At 53.2% G+C, this 16,435-nt stretch overlaps 1 protein-coding gene across 7 annotated transcripts in view; it reads right to left on the bottom strand.

Annotated features, from left to right (window-relative positions):
• The window catches only part of PXN (paxillin), a 45,013-nt gene that overhangs the window by 13,188 nt on the left and 15,390 nt on the right, over positions 1-16,435 (bottom strand). Inside the window, exon 1 of one of the 7 annotated variants that reach the window (XM_033408741.2) lies at positions 372-480. The exons of the other annotated variants lie outside the window; for them this stretch is intronic. The gene's annotated coding sequence lies outside the window, so the exon portion shown is untranslated. Of the gene's footprint in view, positions 1-371; positions 481-16,435 lie in introns of those variants that run through there. 7 annotated transcript variants of the gene reach the window in all.

The following is a 16,435-nucleotide window of genomic DNA, read 5'->3' as shown; positions in this document are numbered from 1 at the left end:
GAAGTTGGAATTCTCACCCTCCCTTTACAGACGGGGAAACCGGCTTCAAGAGGTGGTGGGACTGGCCCCAAATAACAAAGCCGGTAAGTGACAGGACTGACTCCTCAGAGGCCCCAAACCCCAAAAATCTGCCCTGCAAGAGGCTGCTGTGATCACAAGATGGTGCCAGATTTAAACAGTACAACTTCCTGAATGACGGGGCCCAAGCTCCGAGAGCTGCCAGTCTGATCCTTCCTGGTGGCCCTGTCCCCAACCCCACCCCTGCTCAAAGGAAGTAAGAAGCAAGGGCCTCACCCAGGGCCTGGGTCTGTGGGCCCACACCTCCCAGCTACGTGCCCTGATGTCCTACCCCCAAGGCTGGCAGCACCTACCCCAGGCTCCTACCCAGCTGATCAGAAGCTCGTTCCAAGGCCTGGGATGTCTCTGACTTCCAAGGAAGGTCAGTTCCTGCAGCCCCCGACTCCTCCAGGTCCTTTGGAAGAAGTCTGACTTCCTATCTCTAGCAAACCGGAACTAGAGGGAGTCTGTGTGTCTAGGTAACAGTGGAAAAGGAACCAGTGTCCAGGGCCAATCCCAGTGGCCTCTCCACAGCCACACCTGCTGCCTTGGCTTCACAAGGCGTCCTGGCTTCCTCTGGGCCCAAGCCAGCAGGAGGGGTGGGGTCCCTCCTTCTCCATCATGGGCAGAGCCAGCCCCCAACAAGTGCAAGTCCAGTAGGGGTAACAAGGGCAGCTGCCATGCCTGAATGCCCACCACGTGCCAGGAGTTTCACCTGTGTCACCTCTCTTTCTCCTCACGATACCACTAGCACAGATGGCAAAACTGAGGTTCAGAGAGGCAGAGGCACATCACACTGCCTGAGCTGGCTGAAGTGACACCGCTGGGACCTGAACTCGGGTCTCTCGGGCTCCACTCAATAGAAGACAGATGGTTAAGCTTCCTTGTCAAACCTTCTGAGCCAGGGACACCACCAGCCTCTGCACCAAACACCTTCTCCCATCTCACTCATGACCTGACTGCAAGCCTGGCTTATTGGTTCACGGATGGATTCTGGTTTATGATTTAAACAGGCTCTTTTCAACACAGATACATCTGTTGGTCAAAAGGACCAGTCCTGGGGGATGGAGAAAAAAGATCTGTGGAGTCAAGCCAGACCTGAGTTCAGTCCCAGCTCCTCTATCTACACTACCCACAGCCACAGAGCAAATCACTTAGCTCCCCACCTCACAGCACTGGCGTGAGCTTTATATGGGATAGGAGATGCTATAGTACACGGGAAGCTGCAAACACCACACCTCAGGTGCTTTGTGAAATTCAGAAAAAGATTTTCCTCCAAGGAGGTCAGGTTGGGTTGCAAAGTGCTGACTTCTCCTAAGTCCTCTATGGGTAGGATCTGGGCAAGACAAGAAAAGGGCAACCTTGAAGAGAAAAGCAAAAGCAAAGTAATAAAGTAACATTCAAAGGAAAACATTTGGGGACTTCCCTGGTGGTCCAGTGGTAGAGAATCCACCTTACAATGCAGGGGACGTGGGTTCAATCCCTGGTCAGGGAACTAAGATCCCACATGCCGCAGGGCAATTAAGCCCACGTGCCACAACTACTCAGTTTGTGCGCCTCAACTAGAGAGCCCACGTGCCGCAAACTACAGAGCCCACGCGCCCTGGAGTCTGCGCGCCACAACTAGAAAGAGAAAACCCGCGTGCCGCAACTAGAGAGAAGCCCGCGCGCCGCAACGAAAGATCCCGCATGCCTCAACTAAGATCCGACACAGCCAAAAATGAATAAAATAAATAATAAATCTTTTTTAAAACACCCCAAAAACAGAGTGAAACATTTGTGGATGTCAGAGAGCGGAGGCACACCACTGTCCAAACTTGTGTCTGAGTGAGAGTTAGGACGTGCACAGCCACCGGTTCTGCGGTGTAGCTTCCTCCTCTCTCTCCATCCTTGGTCTTTGCTCTGTGATAGACAGGACTTGGTGCCACTGTCCCACCAAACCCCTCACAAGCGCCTCAGGGGAGAGCCAGGAATACAGGAGGCACGGAGGAGTACTCGCTGGCCTCTACTTTGGATTCCTATGGGTGCCGAGGCCTGCTCTCTCCCCAAAGGCTGCAAAATGGTGATGGGCCAAAGTCTCCTTGCAAGCTCAGCAAACTCCTCCCCGGCCTGAGTGAACAGAGGTGGCAGATGGAGTCCACTTGCAGTCCACAGTGGGGGCGGGGGTGGGGGGAAGGTCCCCAGTTTTCAGCTATAGTTACTGCCTGGTGCCAGCTCTGAATACCCTAGGGGCAGGCTCAGGATTCCTTCTACACATACCCCGAAGAAGGTGTCAGAGAAAATGGTGCCGCTGGAACACACCCTCTCTCCCCCATGTTTGGAGGATGGCTTCCATACACACAGAAGCAGTAAGCAGTCAGGGCTCACTCATTCAGCCTAAGGAAGGCCTCAGACTTCCTCAGCGTCGCTCCACTAAGCTTCTGGGTCCAGGCCTGAGACCACCGGAACAAGTCAGAGCAACTAGGACCACCCTAGTCACCCTGGGGAAAGAGCTCTCTCTGGGGCTTCCCAGCCCCTTGCTGGAGGAAATCACCCTAGATTCTGCAGGCGTTTTGCCTCTCCAGACCAGCGGATGCAGGCTCTGTCACTTTCATCCGAGAAGAGGGAAAGCCCAGGTCTCTGGGAGCCTATCCAGTGTATGTGTGGAGAGGGAGAGTTCTCCTTTCGAAACTGGGAATGGGGGAGTTAATGCAAAGTTTCCAGTCCACCAGAGGCAACCAGCTTGTTGCGCCCTGGCAGCGAAGGGGTGCAGACCGTCCTCCGCTGCCCGCCAGAGGGAGCTATTGGCCCGTCCGCTCTCCGCCACGGGGAGTAACCGAAGGTAACCTCTCGCAATCACGGAATTTTAGAGCCGGGGAAGACCCGGGAGCCCCCAGCCGGCCATGGGTGCACCGGGAAAGTTTCAGTGCCAGGGAATGCCTGACTGAGCTGGAGGGACGGAGCAGGCTGTGAGGAGGCGCACAACGACGCCGGGGGGCCAAGCCTCTGGGCCGTGCCTGCAGCACACGTCATCTGAAGGCGTGACTCAAGAGTGACACAAGAGACAGATACATGCCCTAGCTTCTAGTGCCCAGCGGCTGCACCTAAGCAGCCACTCAGAGGGGTTGTGGCTTCCACTGAGAGGCTGCCCAGGAGCAAGCGGGTGGGTGGGCACAGCGCACGGGGCCAGGACAAGGTGAAAGGCCCTTCCCTGGGCCCCAGCAACCACCTGCCGAGCACAATCCTGAGGACAGGGTTGGGGGTGGGGGGTAGCCGCTGGCTCTGCAGCCCTGAGGGGGTTAAGACTCAGGTGTCCAGGCTCTCTGCGCTGGGAGGGAGGAGACTCGGGGGCCAGTTGGGCTGCATTCCAGGGCAAATGCTGCAGCTGCGCCCCTCATATTCCCAGACCAGTTCAAGCGCCCAGGACGGAGGGAGCCCCAGGCCCCCTCACGTCCCCAACATAGGGGATCTCCGCCAGACTGAGGCTTGGGGGCCTGGGTTGACCCGCAGACACACGGCGCCCAATAATAAGTTAAAGAGACTCAACTAACCACCTCCACCTCCACCCCCAACTGGAGTATAAAGACAAGTCAAGCCTCTTTCACAAGCCTGGCTTCCTCCTACCCAAGCCTGGCAACTTCTTAGTATGTGATAAAGACTATCAAGATCAGAGACCTAGAGCTGGATGGACGCCAAAGAGAGTGAGATAAAGGGCCATCCAGGATCCCTCAAATGTGGCGGGGGGCGGTTACCAGAGCGATTTCATTCTCCCTCCCAGGCTCTGAGGACACGAGATGTTAGAACTCACACAGGGGAATTCTGAGTCACACAAACTGCTCTGTGGCCAAGCTGCTCGTCCAGCTGCTTAACTGCTCTCGTACCTCGGTTTTCCTGTCCGTCCAATGGGAATTCCACCACCTTACTCACAGGAGTAAGGATTACATGAGAGAGTGGATATAAAGTGCCTGCTTTAGCACAGTCCCTGGAATAGAGCACATGCTCAGTAGATGGAGTTCCCTCCCAGAGAGATGGTTAGCCCTGGAGGGGAAGGAGAAAAGCGCTTCAACATCCTGAAGGCAAAGGATGTTGCAATCCTAGATCGTCAGTTAGGGGCACCATTCTGGGGAAAACAAAGTCACCATGGAGAAGCCTGCCCAGCAGATCTTCATGATGGGGCAGGTACATGTGGGGCATCATCCCATCCCAGAGTTCACAGGCTCCCCTGCCACACCAGCACTAGGCCGATCTAAAAGAGGTGGGGTCCTTTGGCCACCAGGAAGACCCCAGCTTGACATGCCTTATATTCTTGATACCTAGCCTAGAAGAGGCCCACAATAAGAACAAGGCTCAGCTCACCCACCTTCTTTCTGCAGGCCAATGTAACTCAGCTTTCGCAGCTCAGGCAGGTGTTTCCTTGGGAGCTGAGAAGCAGAAGGAAGGTGTAGCAAACACTGCCCTGAGAGCTCCAGCACAGCCGTAAGGGACTGCCATTGCACAAGCCTTCCCAGGCCAGGGCCAACTGTCCATTCCCTCCATTTATGGTGAGACCCAGACTCTAACAGAGACAGCAGCAGTTTGGTGAGTCCCTTCCCCACCGGACCTGGAGAAACCCAGCCTTTCAGCCTGCCTACCTTGCTGGGTTCAGAACTGTGGGCAAGAGAGGTTTCGGCCCCCCTGCTGACCACCTGCGCAGGCTTGGTGGCCTCAAGTGTCAGAGCAGAAGCTGCCCAGCCTCCTTACAGCTGCCCAAGCTCAGTACATAAGCAGTGAGCGGGGCTCGGCCCTTCCTAAGGAAGGAGCTGTGTAAACAGCAGGACCGGCTCCCCTCTACGGGGATGGTCTCATCTCGGCCCCTTTGCTGAGACTCTTCCAGATTAGGAAGGAGAGCAGGACGAGAAGGCGTGTCTCCCCCTCCCCCAGCCCTGAGCACATGAGCAGTTAGAGCAGAGGTAATCTAATCCAGGGCAGCAGGGCACTTTTACATGGTGAGTAACTCCCCAGGAATGGGGAGCTGGGTATATTTATCCTGATAACTGTCCTGGGAGGAAAGACAAATCTGTGACCAGTAAGGGCCAATCTACAATTTAGGCCAGATCTGCTCTGTACTACCCAGCCCGGGGACCCAGGGCCTGGACACCGACTAGGAACTCAATCTCCTGAAGGGCCTCCCCTGCCAATTTGGGTTCTTGTCAACCGACTGCCTCCTCTCCAAGAATTAAGGGGCCCTGTCTATCTTGCTTGATGCCATATCCCCTGCAGGTAGAATGAATGGCTGAATGACAGCGGGACTGTGAGGACGAGGAAGATGGGGAAGGAGCCATGAACAGAGAAAGTTGCCAGTGCCAGGATGCTGTGATTCCAGGCCCAGCCTGCTGGGTGCCTGTCATCGGGTCGGGCATCTTCTCTAGCTGTAAAACGGGCAGAACCCAATTTGTTCCCATGCCTGATAGCAAGCTCTGAGGAGGAGATAACATAATTTTCGGTGAAATTTACACAGAACCTTTCTGGAGCTCTTCGGAGTTTGTCTAAATCCAAGATACTGCTATTATCTGAATCCCAGACAGCGAACTGCTGTCCCTAAGGGGTTGGAGGAGAAACAATCGATACTGGAGTGTCATTTAAATATTTAATAGCAGTGCCTGGAGGTTATGAAGACGCAGCCACCATTCTCCTTCGCTGACTCATGCCTCACTCAACAGGAACTGCAATTTTACTCTCAGCCCTGAAGGAAGTGTGGGCTGGGGGTGACACAAAGGAAACCAGGGGAGACGGCCAGGAGTCTTCCAAGCTGCTGCTCCGAGAGGTGGGAGGCGGCCCTCTGGAGGAGGCGTTTCTTGCCTGGGCTTCCCACATGCCTTAGTAGGGCGGTTTCCTGTCTGCCCTTCCTTGCAGGGGCTGACACAACATGAGTGTGTAGGCAGGTTGGCTCTCTTCACTGGGTGCCTGGCTGGCGCCCAAGGTCACAGAGCACAGGTAACCAGAGACACGAGAGAATAAAGGCGGAAAGGCAACTCCAGAGGTCACTCCGAGCTCCAGGCAGAAGCCCAACTGTGCCAGGCCCCATCTGCACTGGGCACCCACACAGGACCCCCCAGTGACCAGGCCCTGGGCCACAGCGGCTTCCCCATCTGATGGGGCTCCAGCAGGTTAAGCAGCAACAGGTGGGAGAAGCCGCCCAGGTATACTTTGCACACCTCCACCCCCCCAAGATGGGCCCAGCAGCAGGTCCAGGCTGACTGGACAGCGGAGTCTCATTTCTGTTGTAAATAACTCATCTCTGGGTCCGGGATCAGCGGGCCCCACCCTCCTCCAGAGGGCCCAGAACCCAGTGGACGCATTTCATTGGTCAGATTTCATCACCTCCTCGGGTCACCCAGAGACTCTGGACTTTTTTAAGGTCATGTCTAGGGTCCAACTCCAGGCCCACCCCGCCGGTTCCTTCAAAGGGTAAAACGTGGATTTACATACAAGATAGACAGCATTGAACCCAGGCGGCTCAGGGGCTGGAATTTTTCTCAGCTATTCCAAATCCACCCAATCCATTCCTGCAATCTGGGCTTTGTGGCAAGTCAGTCTGTTGCAGAGCAGGGCGGCTCTGGGGGCCTCTCACCCCTGCTAATCATCAACAGAGGTTAGGAGGGGCTTAGAAGTGAGTCATCCGCCCTACAGAGACCCAAACAGAAAGTTCAAAAGTTGGCCTGTTCCAGGAATGAGCTGTAGTCTTTTCCCGATGTTTCTGGATTTCATAGCACTACTTACCCCCTCTTGACCAGTCAAGCTCTGACTAATGAACACGGCTCACGGTGGCCACAGGACAGGTCCGTTCTTCCCCATCTCCGGCAGCTAGGCCATTTCCTGACCGCACTCTCTCTTGCCGGCCTTCCCCGGTTCTCCTACAGCACCTGTGATATCCTGCGGCCCTCTTCCAGCTCCCCACATGTCACTGTCACCAAGTACCATCCGTTCTTCCTTCACGGGGCCTCTCCCCTTTACTTGCCTCCCTTTCTGTCACAGGAAGCCAACAACTTAGACCGGCATCCGAATCCACGCTCGGCCCCTTCTCGAACTCGCCGGCAGCGCCTGCCCTGCGCTCCCCCATTCTAACCCTTGCAGCAGACGACAGCAGTGTGAACTTGAAACCTCACCCCTTCTGTGCGCGTCCACTAGACCGCTTGCCCTCTGAGGGCAGGAACCTCCTCCCCCCTTGCTAGATCCACAGCGCGAATACCCTCATGAGCCTCTCGGACAGTGACTGGACGTTTGCCAAGCCAAAGAGAGTCAGAATACTCAAGCCACCATGACCCTCTCTGCCTACAGAACGAGATCGGAACCCCTGGGGTTGGCATTCTGGTCTTGAGCATCTCAGAATACAGCCTCGACTGGCCCTTACCTTCTCGGCCCGCTCACTGCAACCTGCCTTGCTGGCCAAATTGGGCCCCCTCTTCCCTTTCCCCAGCAAAGTGCCTTTATTCACAGCACTGAACATACCTCCCACCCCCATCATCTACAGGGATATCCACACCCCCAGGGGGAGCGTGGAGGCCAGGGGCACAGGTAAACCCAGAACACCTTCTGAGGATCAAACTGACTCAGAAGCAAAAACAAAAAACAAAAAAAAAACTGACTCAGAAGCAAGAAATTGAAATCACTGCCTTAAATTAAAAGGCTACTTTATGGAGTCAGGTGCAAAACGCAAATGATTGTAAGATAAGAACTGAGGCTTCAGAGAGACCTTTTTTGTACATGCACATGGGGGCTTAGGTGACATTTAAACAGCCCCACAAAGCCATCCTGTCCATACCATAGATCTGTCTTCCCATGTGACGCTGGGAGCTGGGACAATCACATAGCTCTCTCTATACCCCTCCTGGCATCCCAGCCTGCATGGCAGCGTGGCCGAGTGGAAAGAACGGGCCTTCAAGTAGAGAGGGGGACAGGTTCAAATCCACACCACTCACCAGCCTGGGTGGCAATTCTGGGCTTTAGTTACTCAGATAGCTCATAGAGCACAGGGTGAGTAATCAATGAAAAAGTGTGCGAAAACCACCATGGCTGGGGAGAGCCTCCCAGGCCTCCCGCTGTGACACAAGGAGACACTAGGGGAAAGAAACCCACATCATCGCATCATGGCATCATTGCCGACTTTCATCTCCCTAAGGATGGGAGGGGGAGGAGGCGGAGCCAGGGACTGCGGCCAGGAATCTTGGGAGCTGTGACAGGTCTGTCACTAACTCGGGCCTCCTTGCTGAGCAAACCACTGACCTCATCCCTCTGTTCCTTGGGTTCATTCCAAGTCCTCCTCAGAGAACATCAGCTGAGCCCAGAAGCCTCCAACTCACTCCCTAGCAAGGACAGAGGCGAGAGCGAGAAGTTACAGGGCTCCAACACCCCCCAGCCCCATGCCAGCTCTGCCACCTGCTGGGAAGTCACCGCAGTCTGAGAGCTCTGTGGCATTGAACCTGGCTGGCATCTCGGCAATAGAAGGAGCTCAGTCTCTGACCTCCCAGAGCAAGCCCAGGGCAGAGCAGCCTTTGCTCCTGCCACTGAGGCTCTGAGCCCTGCAGAGTGCCACAGAGGAACGTAAAGACAGGGCCGCGTGACCAGAAAGAAGCTCAGACAAGGGGGCATGGGGAGAAACGTGCAGGCCTCACAACCCCATTTTATAGATCAGGACAAAGAGGCTCAGAGATGTCTGATGAGTACGCTCTGCAGCCTGGCGGAGTCCCCCACCCCAACGAGGACAGCTCTGTCTGACTGCAGAGCTCACCCATGTTCTTTCCATGACACCCCACTGGGAGAGGAACATCGCTGTCAGCAGCTGTCCCTCATTCTGCCTGTCACCACTCTCCACACTCTCCGTTTCCAAAGCACCAGTCTCCAGAGCCCCTCGAGCAGTCCAAGAAGGCTGGCCACTGGGGTGCCCCTCCACCCTGGCCTCTTTTGGGCCCTTGCTCTGGGCCTCCCTTCCTGTCTTTGCCCCTCAGGCAGGGCCCTGTGCCACAGATGAGCCCCTAGTGGTGGCACGGGGAGCTCCATGTTCTAGGCTAACTTGCTGCCTGGTAGGTCTACTTGCAAGTGTGTTTTCCACCCTGTTGCCCATCCAAACAGCATGATGCAAGATGGGGCTGCCCCAGGCGCTGACCTCCGCCCTCTTCTTATCTGCACAGATTGAGGAGCCTGGGCCATCGTTCTGGGGCACAGTGGCTCCCCAGCCTCCACCAGAATCAGGCAGAGGTGGCAAGAGAATCATCAGGAGACAGACTGGCAGTCAAGGCTCCACTGAAGGCACCAAACAGCCAACTGAGGGAGGGACAAAGAATCTCTCGTACGATGTACGATCAATCAGCCTGAGGTGTGCCACCACCTGTCCTTAGCTAAGGATCATAAAGTATGGACATCTGCTATTTATTTGCTTTAGCTGTTTTTTCTGTGTGTATGTGTGTGTGTGTGTGTGTGTGTGTGTGTGTGTGTGTGTGTGTGTGTGTTATGCGGGCCTCTCACTGTTGTGGCCTCTCCCGTTGCGGAGCACAGCCTCCGGACGCGCAGGCTCAGCGGCCATGGCTCACGGGCCCAGCCGCTCCGTGGCATGTGGGATCTTCCCGGACCGGGGCATGAACCCGCGTCCCCTGCATCGGCAGGCGGACTCTCAACCACTGCACTACCAGGGAAGCCCTGCTTTCGCTGTTTGAAAATAAGCTTAAATGGGTTCATGCCTGTCAGCCCATCCACATGTGTTCCAATATGCTTTCCTGAGGGACAGAAAGAGCTGGAAGGTGCTCAGAACCCCAGGCAGCACCCTCCAGAAGAAGGATGGGCAGCTCATGATCCTTATCTGTCACGAGTATCATCTGGAGGGTATGACACTGTAGAACACAGTTGGAACCACTATCTGAGATAGTCAAGAGCAGAGAAGAAGGGGCAGAGGGGGCAAGAAAGAGCCAGGGCCAGTGGCCCCCAGTTGACCCTCAATTACACTTTCACTTCCCTAGAAGTATCTATGCCATCCAGCCCTGGTCTTCCCAGTTTCACAAGTCTGGAAGCCATCTGCTTGGTTTGGGGCAAGACAAAATTCTCGGGCTGCCTGACTGACTGTTGGTACCTCCTGAGTAAGGGAGGAGCCCCAAGTCTTGGCCCAGTCCTTCCCAAGCTCCCCACACAGGCCCTGGTGGGATGGTGTCGCTGATCTACAAAGGAGAGATGCTTCCAGCCATTTCCTGAGGCGGTCAAGACAAATTTCTCTGGAAGCCCATATCCTTGCTGACTCTCTGCACTGGGAATTCGGCCTCTTCCTGGACAGGGAGGGAGCAGATGGAGGCCACAGTCCTCATGACTTTGGCTAACAAGAGTCACACTGGGAAACCACAAGAGAAAAAAAGGAGGGAAAGACCTGCCTGAAAGTAAAAGCATCCAAGGACTGTCAGTCTCGCTGGCAGGGCTCACATGTAGGGACATCAAGGTACAGAGGAGGAGGACGGGGTGGGAAGAGAACCAAAATAAGCCCCTGTAGTCCGTCACCTAGAAGCCTACCAGCCCCAGAACTGAAGCAGAGAGCCAAGCAGATGCCAAGCCTCACGGAAGAACCGAACAGGGTGGTCTGTGCCCCAGGGCTCATGTGGCAGAAAAGGTCCCAGGGCTCAGCTTGGCTTGGCATGGCTGGCCTCCCTCCACCATGCCCAGCTGGTTACATCAGGAGATTGGCCAGGGTGGTGGGGGAAGTATCCATCTCAGCCCTACTTTGGGTTTTATTGGAGGAGACATCTGGGGCTCTCGGGAATCCAACCCAGCAGAGCCAGGACAGATGGCAAGAGGGGTACCCCCCAACCCCCCCCCACCACAACTGAAGAAAGCCCATGTGCAGCAACGAAGACCCAACACAGCCATAAATAAATAAATAAATGTATTTATTTATTTTTTTAAAAAAGTGCAAGTCTCCTTATGGTTACCACAGGAGAAAGCAGGGGAGGATAAATTTGGGATTAACAGATCCACACTACTATATATAAAAGAGATAAACAAGGACACACTGTACAGCACAGGGAACTATATTCAATATCTTATAATAACCTATAATGGAAAAGAATCTGAAAAAGAAGATATATATAACTGAAGCACTTTGCTATACACCTGAAACATTGTAAAGCAACTATACTTCAATAAAAAAATAAAACTTAAAAAAAAAAGTGCAAGTCTCTGTCCCCATCCACCCCTCCCTGTTGTACCCCGAACTGTGAGGTCTCCCTCCATGGGCACCGTCCCTTGCAGGGAGTCGGGGGCGGGGGGGGGGTGCCTGGTCCCCCCACTCCACTGTCCTACCCCACACGTAGTTGAGGTAGGAGCTGGGACAAGAGGAGTCAAGTCTCACTGGCTGTGAACAGACTCCTGTTTCCACGTGAGAGGGACAAACTTCAAAACCCAGGCTCAAAGCGCAGCCATGGTGCTCTGGCCTGGCGTCCAGGTCCTCTGAGGGAAGATCCCAGGGGTGGTGCCACCCTTAGAGCCAAGGGCAGTTCAGTGTGCAGTGGCCGACAGCAGGAAGTGCCAGCAGCCACTGGGGGTGGGGCTGAGCCCAGCCACTCAGGCCAGGAGCCAGACTCCCGGCGAGGACAGATTTTACAGTTCCTTACTTGCCCACGCCTACCTACCCTTCTGGTGAAATAGGAACCACACATGGCTAAGGGTTGGCCCAGATAATCTTCCAAGAGCTCTTTCAAGTAATGAACTCTGATTCTTCTTCCAGAGGGGATTCTAGAGGCAGCAGGACCCGGGGAAGGGGGGTTAAAGGAGGCAACAGAGAATATGGCAGATGCCACCAGCCCTAGGCCTGCAGGCTGTATCCCACCACACAACTCCCTGGATGTGTTTGTGGGTTTTTTATTGGCTGCAGGATCTTAGTTCCCCGACCGGGGATCGAACCCATACCCCCTGGCCCCCTGCAGTGGAGGTCCCTGTTTGTGCTTTTAAAAGAAATCTGAGTTAGTCTTAATAAATTGAGAGATTTCCCATGAAAGCCAGATTGTCTGGCTTCCCAGGAGCAGTCAGAAGAGCTACCAGTAGGGGTCTACTTACCTGCAGGGCCACCACTGGCTGTAGCATGAAATCTAACGCCCTTTCTTTTTGGCCCACTCCAACCATTCACAACACCCAGCGGCCTCAGCAAGTACGTGAGTTTGCAAGGAAATGCAGTGTGGGTTTTGTAGTTGGAAAACTTCTAAGTCCCAGCTCTGCCACTTGCTGGCACTGCACCTCTTTGAGCTCAGTTCCTACATCTGTAGACTGGGTATGATAACAGCCTCTGACATCATAGGGATGGGGGAATTCCCCAGGACCTGCCTCCTCCTGTCCTTCCATCCCTCTCCCTGGGTGCCGCCTCACCTTTACCCGCGGTGGCCCCGATAATGTCTACAAACACCATGCTGGGCACAGAGGTGGCAAAAATACAATGTCTGGGGACTCCCCTGGTGGTCCAGTGGTTAAGACTCCATGCTTCCACTGCAGGGGCATGGGTTCAATCCCTGGTCAGGGAACTAAGATTCCTCATGCCACACGGCGCAGCCAAAAAAAAAGTGACAAAACAAAACAGTGTCTGTCCCCACAGAGCGCTAACTAGTGGAAGATTGTTATAATCTGGGCCAGGGGGAGAGAGCAGAGGTTTTTTCCAGGCACAGGAAGGAACAGAGGCAGAGGTGAGACACAGCCTGGCAGACAGAGGGGGCTGGAGCTCAGAGCACAAGTCCCAGCTTGGGGGAAGAGGAGCGCAGGAGCTGTGGAGTCTGGACTTACAAGGGCAAACCGTGGGGGGGAGGGAACGCAGGACCAGGCTTGCGCTTTACATCAGTGTGTGCAGGGGAGCGGGGAGGGAGGCGGGGCTTGACCAGAGGCGGCCCAAGAGTCACAATGCTCTAAATAAAACTAGGCGAAATCAAGGAGACCTGGTAATTGAGTGGCTATGAAGACAGAGGAGTACAGGATGCCTCCCACATTTGTTTCCTGCGGGAGGACGGAACATCCACCAGATGAGATAGGGCAGGTGGGAGGAGAAGCAGGGCCTCGGGGAAGAAGGCACACAGGAGAGTCAGGGTGACAAGGGCAGCGATCCAGGACAGGCAGAGCCACGGGGCTACCCAAGCCCAAGGACCTTTCTTTTCCCCTGGCCAAGCCACCTCTGAATCTCTCCGGGGCCCAGGAAGCAGAGGTTTGGGGAACGATACAGTGCTGCCACTCCTGTGTGCTCTGGCCCGGGTGTGGGGAAGCTGTGAACTACATGTAGCTGGCTCTGGAATTCTCAGAGTGCTCACCCCTCCCTCAGCCCACTCCCGCGGTGCCCAAGTCCAGCCCTGAAATCCAAATACAAAGCTGCCTCCATCCCCTGACAGCCCCCCTCCGGAAGAGGGCTAAAGTCAAGCGTGTTATCACAGGAACCAGGTCCTTCCTGTCACACAAGCATACAGGCTCACCACTGGGGCCAGCGGGCCCAGGACACAATCTCAGGCCCCAAACTCTTGTGGAAATGCCCTTCAGAACTGGCCCAGGGCTCCACCCCAGCTGAGCCGGGGAAGAATTTGCACTGACAGAGCTCAACACCTAAGTGGAGGATAACAGAAGCCCCAGAGGCTGGCCCCACCTCAACTGCCATACCAAGGCCACCCAAAAAGGTCATTCCACTGGGGAAACAAAGGCTAGCGACTGTCCGTGGCCTTGTCGCTCAGGCTAAGTTTGATGACTCTGTAAGATCCTGTTGGGACAACACATGGTGCCACAGCAGAACCCATGAACTTATTAGCACATACACACAAAAGCCTCCTCCCTCCGGGCCTTTGCACATGCTGTGCCGTCCACTCTCCTGTCTTCTTTTCCAGGCTAAATCCCTTCTTATCCCTTGAGACTCATCACAGTTCAGTTTCCTTTTCTGCAACACGAGTATAAAAAGGATCCGTTCTACCTACCTAAATAAATAGGAACGCGTGGTTTCTATGCTGGGGGGGGGTCTCTTCTGTAAGAGATTTCCAAATCTTATTATGGAAAATAAACATTTTGGAGGGGGCAGGGATTCCAGCTTTTTTATTTTTCTCCTTTTACACAAAACAAAGGAGAAATAATACAGGATTAAAACTGCAAAAGTAGTTAATTGGTAGAACACATATACACAAAAAAAATCCAAAAAAAAAAAAAAATCCAGATAGGAAGAAAAGCCTGCTTACAATGAGGAAACACACATAAATTAAGGTAGTCTGGGGACTTCCCTGGCACTCCAGTGGTTAGGACTCCACGTTCCCGATGCAGGGGGTACGGGTTCGAGCCCTGGATGGGGAACTAAGATCCCTCATGCTGCATGGTGTGGCCAAAAAAAAAAAAAGTCAAACATATGCTACATGGGTGACACTGTTTATAGCAACATTGAAGGGGAGAAGACAACACTTATTTAGGGACAGATACACCACAATGTACAGGTTTTACAGCATTTTCTGTAAGAGATTCCCAAATCTTATTATGGAAATCCTTATGATTTATATAAAGGATGAAAGTGTGGGGCTTTTCTAAATGTCAAGACTCCAGTTAAAATAAGCACACATCAAAGAGTCAGCTTAGGGTACCATTTCCTCCAGGAAGCCCTCCCTGACCACATTCCTGGCACAGGGCTCCAGGTCCCTTTCCTTTGAGTTCCCAAAGCACTGTGCACATCCCCTATGACAGCACATATCAAACCGGTAGGAACTGTCTGCCTGAGTGCCTCTGTCCCACCAGCTTGTGACAGCTCATTAAGGGCAGGGAGTCTGTCTCCATCCATCTTTACCTCCTTGCATCGAGCAGAGCCCAGCCCCACCAAGCCCATCTGTTGCGGAGACCTGCTCACCACTGCAGTCCATGCCATTCCGGTCTTCTGTGAGCACTCAATACATGCCAAGCACCATGTGGGTGAGCAACACATAAGCACAGGGCCCCAGCCCTCCCTCCTCTTCTATCCCAGGAAATTTCCCTCTACTGTGATCTAGTTACCTCTCCAACCGGCACAACTCCTGCCCTTTAAAGAAAAAAAAAATCAAAGGAACACTGCACAAGACTTTGTGGCCTGAGCAGAGCAGCCCCTGGTGGTACATAAGGTTTCAACTCACTGTGTGGCCTGTCTGGCTTCCTCTGTGGGTGGGGGAGGGCAGGTCAGGGAAGGGGGCTGGCTCACAAGAGTGAGGCAGCTGGCGGGAATCTCGTACCCGGGCAGCCAGGCCCTGGGGCTGGTGGCACTTTCACTTGGACCTGGAGGGGGAAGAGGAGGGCAAGGAGGAACAGGGAGAAATGCAGCCCCAGCATCCTGCAGATTGGATCCTGTCACACCTCTCCCTGTGGGGCAGAGGAGCAGGAGATGGGAGCTGGAATGTGTGGATTTTCTGAACCCTGGACCACTGGAATGTGTTAGCAACACCAGCCATGGGGCTCTGTAGTTGAAGCAGCTGGTAGCATCATTGATTATCACCACCAAGCCACAGATGAGACAGCCAAAAAGCACGCACGGATTAGCGATGCAGAGGGAAGCTCCACAGGCAGGGGAAACTCGCCAGGAAAAGAAAGAGGACGACAAGTTTTTGGATGAGAAGCTGAAAAAGAGAGGAAGGGAAAAAAATAATGTTTTGCAAACATTTTTGTTAATTTCTTCAGACTTAAAAAAAGCCCTTTTTACAAAGGAACAAAGAGTTCCAGAAATAGTAAATTTGCGGGTAAATGTAAAAGCCTAGCAACATAGTGTGGGTTTTATAATATAAGTAGAAGTAAGATTTATGACAACAATAACACAAAAGACGGGAGGGGAGAATGGGAATATCTGTACCGTTGTAAGGTTCTTACATTATATGTGAAGTGGTTTATGATTTGAAGGTAGACTGTGTTAAGTTAAACCTGTAAACCATACAGCAACCGTGAAAAAAAAATAAACCAATGAAGTATAGCCAAATAAGCCAACAGTGGAGATAAAATGGAATCTTAAAAGATACACCATGAATCCAAAAGAAGGCAGGAAAAGAAGAAAGAATAAAGAACAAATGGTAGAAACAGAAAACAAGTGGCAAGATGGTAAACTTACACCCAATTGTGTTGATAATTACTTTAAATCTTAGAAGGTCTATACACTCCAATTAAAAGGTAGAGATTGTCAGACTGGATAAAAATGCAAGATTCAAAATAAGCTGTCTAAGAAAAACACTTTAAATATAAAGACACAGATAAACAGTTCCTACCAGTTTGATAGGTATAAAACAATGGAGAAAAATATACCACACTCACACTAATATCAAGAAAGCTGGAGTGGTTCTGTGAAAATCAGACGATGTGGACTTCCAGACAGGAATATTATTAGAGATAAAGAAAGACACTTCATAATGATAAGAAGTCAATTCGTCATGAACATGTAATA

Source organism: Orcinus orca, chromosome 15 (assembly GCF_937001465.1).
Source record: "Orcinus orca chromosome 15, mOrcOrc1.1, whole genome shotgun sequence".
Taxonomy (NCBI): domain Eukaryota; kingdom Metazoa; phylum Chordata; class Mammalia; order Artiodactyla; family Delphinidae; genus Orcinus; species Orcinus orca.
This window is presented reverse-complemented; position numbering and strand designations above follow the sequence as displayed.